Source organism: Echinops telfairi, unplaced genomic scaffold, assembly GCF_000313985.2.
Source record: "Echinops telfairi isolate 266 unplaced genomic scaffold, ASM31398v2 ScPeMD7_3533;HRSCAF=4204_0, whole genome shotgun sequence".
Taxonomy (NCBI): domain Eukaryota; kingdom Metazoa; phylum Chordata; class Mammalia; order Afrosoricida; family Tenrecidae; genus Echinops; species Echinops telfairi.
The window spans coordinates 25,974,734-25,984,926 of NW_022107431.1; the positions used below are offsets into that span (position 1 = coordinate 25,974,734).

Here is a 10,193-nt window from a genome sequence, read left to right on the forward strand (position 1 = left end):
GAGGACATTGCTCGCTTACACATGTTATCCCCATGTAATTATCAAGATGACCCTCCTCAAAGTGGTTCCATTTAGGTAATTAGTCACTTTGTCAAAAACGTGTTTGTTGTTCTAACTAAAACTATGGCGAGAACTCCTTAATAAGGATTTATTGTTAGTTGTCCTCTAGTGGATTCCAATTCATTATGACCCCATGTATGCAGAGCAGAGCTGGCCCATGGTGTTTTCCAGGCGATCACCCTCTGGAAGCAGAGTGGCAGGCTTATTTTTAGAGGTGCATCTGGGTGTGTTTGAATAGTCCATTTTTCTGTGAATTGTTGAGTGCTTAACCATTTGTGCTACCCAGAACATGCAATAAAGTTTTATAAGGATTTAACTATCAGGTGATTCTATCTTTCCCGAAGGATTTTGTGGACATGGAAAAGTACATGGTTTTATATTTAGGTGAAAAGAGTTTTCCATTAAATCCCACAGTAGTCTTCCGGTTTTGTGTTTAGTTTATCCCCTTCAATCCAGCTCTCCCCCTCTGCTCTTCCCACTGCTTTTGACCCTTCCATGGCTCCCAGCAACAAGAGGAGAGGAACAAGTCCCTTACTGTGGTTTACAACGCTCTGATTTCCTGGGCCCCTTCTTGCTTCATGAAATTCGTTTGCTCTCATTTGGTAAGCTTCAGAGTGTCCCCCACTCCCACCCCTAATTGTCCTCATCCTAATCCCTTTTTTTACTTTCTTTTAAAAAATAGGTATTTCGGAGGAGAGTGTGAACGCAGTCCCCCACTACCACAAATTATGCAGTCGAGTTTTTTGCATTTGGGGAAATCTCAGGGGTCAGCACACCCACAGTGCAATGGATGAGCCTTGCCCTGGGGAAACCACCTTCCTGATCATAGCGGCTCCTCTGCAGGTAAGTATCATTCTAATCCCTAGAACTTGTGCATGTCACTTTATATGGAAAAAGAGATTTTGTAGATATGATCAATTGAGGGTGTTGAGATAGGGAGATTATCCTGGATTATCTACTGGGTCCAATCTCATCACTAGGTCAAAGGAGGAAGGATGAGATATGACCTGATGTCAAAGTCAGAGAAAAGGCAATGTGGTGTAGTAGATTGGAGTCATTCACTGTGAAAATGCTAGAAGTCATGGACCAAGGGAGGTTGACGGACATTTGTTGCTGGGTGCTATTGAGCTGATTTCCATCTCAGCAATTCCGGGTGACAGAGTGTTGCTGTTCCATGGGGGGATTGCCCCGTGGCCATCTTTATGAGAGCAAATCACCAGGTCTTTCTCTTGAGTAGCTGTGGGGAGCGTTTAACTACCTTTTTTGGTTATCAGTCAAATGCTAAGCCATTGTGGCACTAGAGTCCACTAATCTACAAAAGATCTGAACCTGCTGCCATTGAGTTAGTTTCAACTCACGACAACCTTCTAGGATAGAGTTGACTTGCCCCATAGGGCTTCCAAGGTCATAATCTTTATGGAAGCAGAAGACTGCCACATAGTTCTAACTCAGAGCTGCTGGTGGCTTTGAACTTCTGACCTTTTTGTGAGAACTCTTAGCCATTGAACCACCAGAACTCCCAGAGTTACCATTAGAAGCTGCAAAAGGCAAGGAATTAGGTTCTCCTCTCAGAGCCTCAACAAGGAACTGGTCCTGACAGCAATTTGACTGTAGTTCAGCAAAACTGATTTTGTGCTTCTGACCTCCAGAATTACACACAAATACATTCGAGTTGTTTTACACTACTAAGTTTGTGGTGATGAGTTACAGCTTGAGTTAGTAAAGGTAGAGTACAGAAACAAATTCATAGGACACTTATATATGTATAGGAAAGAGCTTTATATAAAGAGTAATTGTGCATTGATAAAACATCCCAGCCTAGTCCAGATAAAGTCCATAAGTCCAATATTAGCCTATATGTCCAATACCAATCTATAAAGTCCTCTTCAGACTAATGAAACAAACTCAATGATGCCGAATGCAGGAAGATCACAGGCCAGTGGTTGGAACGTCTTGTGGATCCAGTGGTGGTAGAAGCATTTCAGCGCTGGCAGGGGTCTCCATGTGGCTTCTCCAGTTCCCAGGGTACAGGGGCTATCAGCATAGTGCCATGTGTCTTGTCAGTAAAGCGTCCTCAGGGAGTGAGCAGAGAGAGAGAAGTGTTTTCCGCCTCCAAGGAGGAAATACAGGAATTCCCAGAATCCTCAGGGAAAGGCCACGCCCACACAGAAGTCTCATTGGCCATGACAGACCAGACTCCACCCCTTCATTCTTAATCCTCTCAAATCCCAAGTTGACACCATATGATGTAACAACCACACAGCTGATGTAGTCCCTTATGCTCCAGCCACACCAGCTGCATGCTCCCTGTCCATCTCGTACTCTTTCCTGTCACCCCAAACCTGTTTCCATCCCCAGTGGGTGAGTGCCCTTCTTCTGGACTGCCATGATCCCATTCACGTTACTCTATGAATTCTTCTACCATACTTTAGGATGGTTCGCATCTCACTGGGTGGTGCAAATGGTGGACATGCTTGATTGCTGAGCAAACATTTGAGGGTTCGTGTCCACCCAGAAGCTCCTTGCAGGAAAAGTTACTCTGGCACGAGGGCCCCCAGGAGTTAGAGTTGACGCAGCAGCAGCTGGTATTATTGTTTGCCCGTTCGTCATCCCAACAGTAAAGAAGCACGTAAGGGAAGGTTGGTGTTAGGTGCCATCGAGGTGGTTCCAACCCACAGTGACCTTCTGCACAACAGAGTGAAACACCGCCTGGTCCTGCGCCGTCCTCATTTTTCCTATGCCTAAGCCCATTCGGCAGCCAGGGTCAACAGATCTCCTTGAGGGTCTTTCTGTTTTCCACTGCCATTCTACTTTACCCAGCATGATGTCCTTCTACAGGGTCTCTCCTGACAACATGTCCAAGGTATGCAAGATGAAGGCGCACCACTTTTTGCCTCTAAGGAGCACTCTGGCTATACTTTGTCCAAGACAGATTTGTTTGTCCTTTTGGCACTCCATGGTACCTTTGGTATACTTTGCCAGCACTACAACTCGAATGCAGGCATTCTTCTTCGATATTCCTGATGTAATGCCCAACTTTCACATGCATAAGAAGTGATTGAAAATACCATTGCTGGGGGTCAAGTGCACCTTAGTTCTCAAACTGATCTCCCTGCTTTTCAACACACCAAGAAGGTCTTGTCCAGCAGATATGCCCAGTGTAAAGCATCATTTGATCTCTTGACTGCTGCTTCCATGAGCATTGATTGTGAATCCAAGCAAGATGAAAATCTTGACAGCTTAAATCTTGGTTTCATTTATCATGATGTTACCTATTGATCCAGTTGTGAGGATTTGGGTCTTCTTTACATTGAGCTGTAATCCATGCTGAAGGCTGCAATCCTTGATCTCCATCAGCAACTGCTTCAAGTCCTCCGAGCTTTCAGCAAGCAAGATGTGTCATTTGCATGTTGCAGATTGTTAATAAACCTTCCTCCAAGGGAGACGTCAGACAGGGCAAGATATGACAAAATACCCATTTATAAACTATCAAGGGCTCATGCGGGAGGGGGGAGCGGGGAGGGAGGGGGAAAATGAGGACCTAATGTCGGGGGTTTAAATGGAAAGAAAATGTTTTGAGAAATGATGTACAAATGCGCTTTACACAATTGATGTGTGTATGGATTGGGATAACAGTTGTATGAGCCCCTAATAAAATGTTAAAAATAAATAAAATAAAATAAACCTTCCTCCAAACCGGATACCACATTCTTCTGCATATGATCTAGCTTCTCTGATTAGTTGCTCAGCATACAAACTGAATAAGTATGGTGAAATTCTGCAACCCTGATGCTCACCTGTCCTGATTTTAAACCACACAATATGGACCTTATTCTATTCTTATAACTGCCATTTGATCCATAGACAAGTTTTGCCTGAAGTGTTCTGGAATTCCCATTCTTCTCAGTGCTCTTTATAGTTTGTTATGATCCACATGGTCGACTACCTTGGCATAATCAACAAAACACAATTAAACACCTTTCACATATTCTCTGCTTTCAGCTAAGATGCAACTTACATCAGCAATGGTATCCCTTGTTCCATGTCCTCTTCTGAATCCAACCCGAACCACAGGCAGCTCCCTGTCAATGCACAGTTGCAACTGTACTTGGGTGATCATCAGCAAATGGGAAGGTATTATATCTTCTTTATCTGCCTCCAAGTTCAAGAACCCGCCACTGCCATCAAAGTGATTCCAACCCACAGCAACTCGACAGGACCGAGAAGAACTGCTCCTAGAGCTTCAGCGCTGTGAATCTTCATGGGAGCAGCCAGGCTCATCAAGGAGCCGCTGGTGGTTCGAATCGCTTATCTTTTGGTTAGCAGGTCCACACTTAACCCACTACACCACCAGGGCGCCTTTCATATTGAGGAGTGTTCAAAAATATCAGTAAATGTTTATGGAATGACTGCAAACCAATTTAAAGAAATTTAGAGGCCAACGCATTCTTGAAGAATGAGTTATTATTCCATGTCCATTTCCAAGAGATTTGGCGACAAACACATCACTTTCATTATTCTCTTATGTACAAGAGGGTTCCAAAAGGTTTGTGGAAACATTTCATTTTCTTTCAATTCTATCTTCTGCTAACTTTTTGAAGAGCGCTTGTGCAATTCTAGAAGAAATTGTGACTTATTATTAATTAGAGAGATCCTAGGAATCAAATGAGTGAGTTGCAGACCTCTTCACTCTGCACAGAAGTGGATTTTCTGGAATCCTGGACCAGGGCTAGACGTCTAGTTAGGGTCCAGGCTCGAAGCTCCATTGGGTTCTGGGAACCTAAGAAAATTCAGATTGCTGAGCGGGTAGCCCCACTGGATTGTTTGTAGCTCTACTTCTTCGCTTCCTCTTTCCCTTCTCCTACAATGCTGTGCTCTCTGACTTTCCTTGTTTTTATATTTCACCCTACGAACCCACTGGGTTGCAATTTCTAAAAACTAAAAATGACCTCAGATCCTGGTTAGCTATTTCTCAGTCGGGATAAGGAGATATGATAATTCAGTCCAATCCAGTACGACTAAAAAAGTGGCTCAGATCAGGTTCTTCCAAGATTGAGCCAACAACATCTTTATCTACAAAGGAGAGCACATTGTCAGAGTGAAGCAAGCCTATCTTTAGATTGCTGATGAAGTCTATCATATAGGCCTCTGTACACTCTCTTGTGTATATTCTGTGGCCCATTATGGTAATTTCATCTCCTCTTTACCTTCTTTGTAACTGGGCAATTATACTGCTGTTCCCTGGGTACTATAATTTGCATTGCAATATGAGGCTTCATTTGATGCTTGCAAATTATGGGCCCAGGGCTGAAGCTCTGATGTGGGAGTTTCCTCCACATAAGTCAGAAGTTGCATATACATGAGTGCAGCTCTGGGAATAAAGGACTTGTTTTCACAATCACAATTTAATATTTAAAAATAAAATCTCAGTTGCAGAAAACTAATAGGAGCAGGCCCCCTATAAAAGGCAGAAGAGAACTGAAATGAAGCGCTCTCATAAAAGTTTCATAAAATACAGCCACACATATATTATGCACTTGGGAGAAATGCCATACAAGTTATCCACAGGAAAAGGCAATGTTCCTTCAACCTCCTTTCCTGTTTAGCATGGATTTGTTCTGAATTCTGAAGTCCCTACAGGTAAGCGCTCACAAGGCACTTACGAGGAAGAAGTTGCAATCACTGGGCTGGGAAGACAGGGAAGAGAAACCAGAGTCATCCAGGGAAATCACACGTTATTGGTATCAGAGGACAATGATTTTTATCCAGATGTGTTCTCCTTAATTCAGGCTTTCTCAGAAGATACAATTTTGTTGATCTTGGATTCAGAGGATAAACAGAAGTGTGGACTGGAGGGGAAAGCTTCCCTAGAGGTGAGAAGACTGGAGTTCTAGCCTTTGCCTCACCTCTTACTTTCCTAGTCACTCCGCAACAAGGCTTTGCTTTCGTCACCTGCTCATTGTGGAAGTGGAATGAGACTCTCCGCGGTCGCTTCCATCTTTAAGCTCCAGCACTGCTACCCAGTGCTCACTGGTATGTGAGGACGACTCAGGTTCCTGGTTCCTGGTCAGTAGGAGGAAATCTTTACCTGGAGATATTATATTCCAGCTTTACTGTATATAAAGGGGTTAAAAACAGCACCAAGTCCAAAAAAGGTGTATACGTGTGTGTGCGTGCATGCGTGAGAGAGAGAGTGAGAGAGAGAGAGTGAGAGATGCTTTGAGAAGCACAATGCTAAAATCTATGGAAAGTGACAAAACCAAGGTTAGAGAGTAAAAATGAGGCCATCCAGAAGCAGAAACTAATTAAACAAAATTGTTTATTCTAAAAATAATGAAACCTTTCTATCTTCTAGCTAAAACAAAAACAAAAAACAAACCAAACATCCTGCCATCGAGTTGATTCCAATTCACAGGTGCTCTAGAGGCCTGTGGAATGGCTCGGCAGGGCTTTTCTAGGTAAAGCCTTCTTGTTTCAAGAGCTATGGACGATGACGAATGGTGATGCCAATCCCCAGGTTCATGCAATGGCCCTGTAACAACATGGTCTCGCCTCTTAATCACCTAGCAAAAAAAATTCTCTTCAACTGTATTGCATAATTTGACTCATATGGACCTTGGCATAAAATAAAGGGGTAGAAACAAAGAAAAATGCCAATTTGGACTTTAACTCTTTTTCTAGTCATGTGTGAGCTCTTTTGCGTTAATATAATATGGTTGTAGGCAAAGAGTTCAAGCTTGGAGTCAGGCCACCTTGCGCTCAAACCCTTGAGTTGTCGCTTCATGTTATGTGATTTTGGGTAAGTTCTGTAGCTTATCCAAACCTCAGGTTCAATTATCTATCAGATGGTGACAATATCTTTTGAGAGATGGTGAAAATTAGAGCTAATGGGATAGGAACTCCGTAATAGCAACTATGAGGCACCCTCTAAGAACGCTCTAGAGATGGACTTCCAAAAGTCTGCCATTGTAAACTGTACGCTCAATTGGTCAAGATGCCCAAGCAAGAAATAAAGTCAAGGGGGAAGATTTTATTACAATTCCAAGACTTTATGATATTTCCAAACTTTCTAACTTCAGATTTACTTATTTCAATAGGATATTTTCGTGGTGGTTGTTCAGTACCACGGAGTTGGTTCAACTCCTAATAACCAGAATGAAACCCTGCCCGCACCTCCCCCGGCCTCCGTCCGAATGGTCATGGCGGGGCCATTGCTGCTGCTGTGGCTGTTAATGTCCTTTCTCCCTTTTCCCCAACCCTCTAGTATGCCGATCATGATATTCTTTTCCATAGACTAGTCTCTCCTGTTAATTTGTCCAGACTACATGAGACGAAGTCTTGCTATCTTCCTTTGAAGGAGCATCCTTCTTAAAAATCTTAATTTCCCCTTTTCTTTCTTTCTTTAAGAAAAATCATTTTACTGGGGGCTCGTACAGCTCTTATCACAGTCCATCCATCCATCCATTGTGTCAAGCACAATTGTACATTTGTTGACATCATCATTTTCAAAACATTTTCTTTCTACTTGAGCCCTTGGTATCAGCTCCTCAATTGTTTCCCTCTCTCTTGAACCCTTGATAATTTATAAATTAGTATTTTTTTTTCATGTCTTACACTTAGTGATGTCTCCCTTACCCACTTTTCTGTTGTCTGTCCCCCTGGGCGGGGGTTATTTGTAGATCACTGTGATTGGTTCCCACTTTCTCCCCACACCTTCCCCTTCCCCTCCTAGTATAGCTACTCTCATTATTGGTCCTGAGGGGTTTATCTGTCCTGGATTCCCTGTGTTTCCAGCTCTGATCTGTACCCGTGTACATGCTCTGGTCTAGCCGGATTTGTAAGGTAAAATTGGGGTCATGATAGCGGGGGGAGAGGAAGCATTAAAGAACTAGAGGAAAGTTGTGTGTTTCATTGGAGCTATACTGCACCCTGATTGGCTTGTCTCTTCCTTATGACCCTTCTATAAGAGGATGTCCAATTGTCTACACATGGGTTTTGGGTCTCCACTCCGCACTCCCCATCATTCACAATGATGTGATTTTTTTTTCTGGGTTTTTGATGTCTGATACCTGATCCCATCAACACCTCATCCTCACATAGGCTGGGGTGCTTCTTCCATGTGAGCTCTGTTGCTTCTCAGTTAAATGGCCACTTGTTTATCTGGCTCCCCTTTTTTTCTTCTTCTCTTTTTTAACATTTTATTAGGTGCTCATACAACTGTTATCCCAATCCATACACACATCAATTGTGTAAAGCGCATTTGTACATCGTTTCTCAAAACATTTTCTCTCCTTTTAAACCCCCGACATTAGGTCCTCATTTTTCCCCTCCCTCCCCGCTCCCCCCTCCCTCATGAGCCCTTGATAGTTTATAAATGGGTATTTTGTCATATCTTGCCCTGTCCGACGTCTCCCTTCATCCACTTTTCGGTTGTCTGTCCCCCAGGGAGGAGGTCACACACAGTTCCATGTAATCGGTTCCCTCTTTCCTACCCATTCTCCCTTTACCCTCCCTGTTTTGCCACTCACACCACTGGTCCTATAGGGCTCATCCGTCCTGGATTCCCTGTATTTTCAGTTCCTATCTGTACCAGTGTACCTCCTCTGGTCCAGCCAGTCTTGCAAGATAGAATTCGAGTCATGGTAGTGGGAGCGGGGAGGAAACATTTAGGAACTAGAGGAAAGTTGTACTTCTCATCATTGCTACATCACACCCTGACTGGCTCATCTCCTCCCTGAGACCCCTCTGCAAGGGGATCTCCAGTGGCCTACTAATGGGCTTTGGATCTCCACTCCGCACTCCCCCCATCATTCACTATGGTAAGATTTTTTGTTCTGATGATGCCTTATACCTGACCCCTTCAACACCTCGTGGTTGCATAGGCTGGTGTGCTTCTTCCATGTGGGCTTTGTTGCTTCTGAGCTCGATGGCCGCTTGATTACCTTCAAGCCTTTAAGACCCTAGACGCTATACTTTTTGATAGCCGGGCACCATTAGCTTTCTTCACCACATTTGCTTACGCACCCATTTGTCTTCAGTGATCCGTTCGACACCCTGTGATCACACAGGTTGATATGTTGTTCCATGTGGGCTTTGTTGTTTCTGAGCTAGATGGCCACTTGTTTACCTTCAAGCTTTTAAGACCCCAGACGCTATATCTTTTGACAGCCGGGCACCATCAGCTTTCTTCACCACATTTGCTTATTCACCCGCTTTGTCTTCAGCGGTTGTGTCGGGAAGGTGTGGCTCCCCTTTTCTTAAAGGACTAACAAACCAATGTAAATTTTGTTGTGCTGCTATTTAGTTCATGTATCATAAAACTCTGGAACTAAATGGAACATCCTTGATTTTTTCCCCCTTTTATTTCTTGTCTCTGTTTTTGAGAATAAGGGTTCCATGACTTCCTGAATAACCATGTTCAATGACATCCACAGGAGTCAATTTTCAAATTCTTTCTCTCTTCTCCTTTTCCTTCCTTCTCCCTTCCCTTCCCTGCTCCTCACTTTACTCCTCTTTTTACTTGATTTCTCTTAATTTATTGTACAGGCTGGCCTCAGAGAACTCTTCTGTGAATTCTTTGCTCTCACATCCCTGTTAATGTTTGTTCATCATTGCTTTTCACAACTCAGTGCTATAAAGGAGGAAGGACTCTTTGGATCTCTTGTCCCAAACTGGAACAAATAATGCCCATCTCTGTTTGCTTAGGATATTGGTCTCAAAAGCAGTTTTCCAATAGTTCTCCCCAGAGTTGCTCATCTCACTGTTCAAAGTCTGGTTCACTTCTTTTGCCACAGGAAAGGACAGAGTTGGCTATCACACACTTGGACGGTGTTGTTGTTGTGAGGTAGTGTGGAGTTGGTTTGGATTAAGAGTGACCTTATGTATAACAGAACCAAACACGGCCTGGTCCTACGCCATCCTCACAATTCTCTTTGAGCCCATTGTTGCAGCCACTGTGTCAATCCATCTCATTGAAGGTCTTTCCCTTTTCTGCGGCCCCTTCACTTTACCAAGCACAATGTTCTTCTCCAGGGACTGGTCTCTCCTGATTGGATGTACAAAGTATGGGAGAGGAAGCCTCACCGTGCTTGCCTCTAAGGAGCATTCTGGCTGGGCTTCTTCCAAGACAGATT

The 10,193-nt window shown here is 43.6% G+C and overlaps 1 non-coding gene across 1 annotated transcript; it reads right to left on the reverse strand.

The window, feature by feature from the left end:
- Positions 1-748: 748 nt before the first annotated feature.
- On the reverse strand, positions 749-911 carry LOC115871159. The gene has a single exon (XR_004047134.1). It is a non-coding gene; the product is annotated as a U1 spliceosomal RNA (small nuclear RNA).
- Positions 912-10,193: the final 9,282 nt, after the last annotated feature.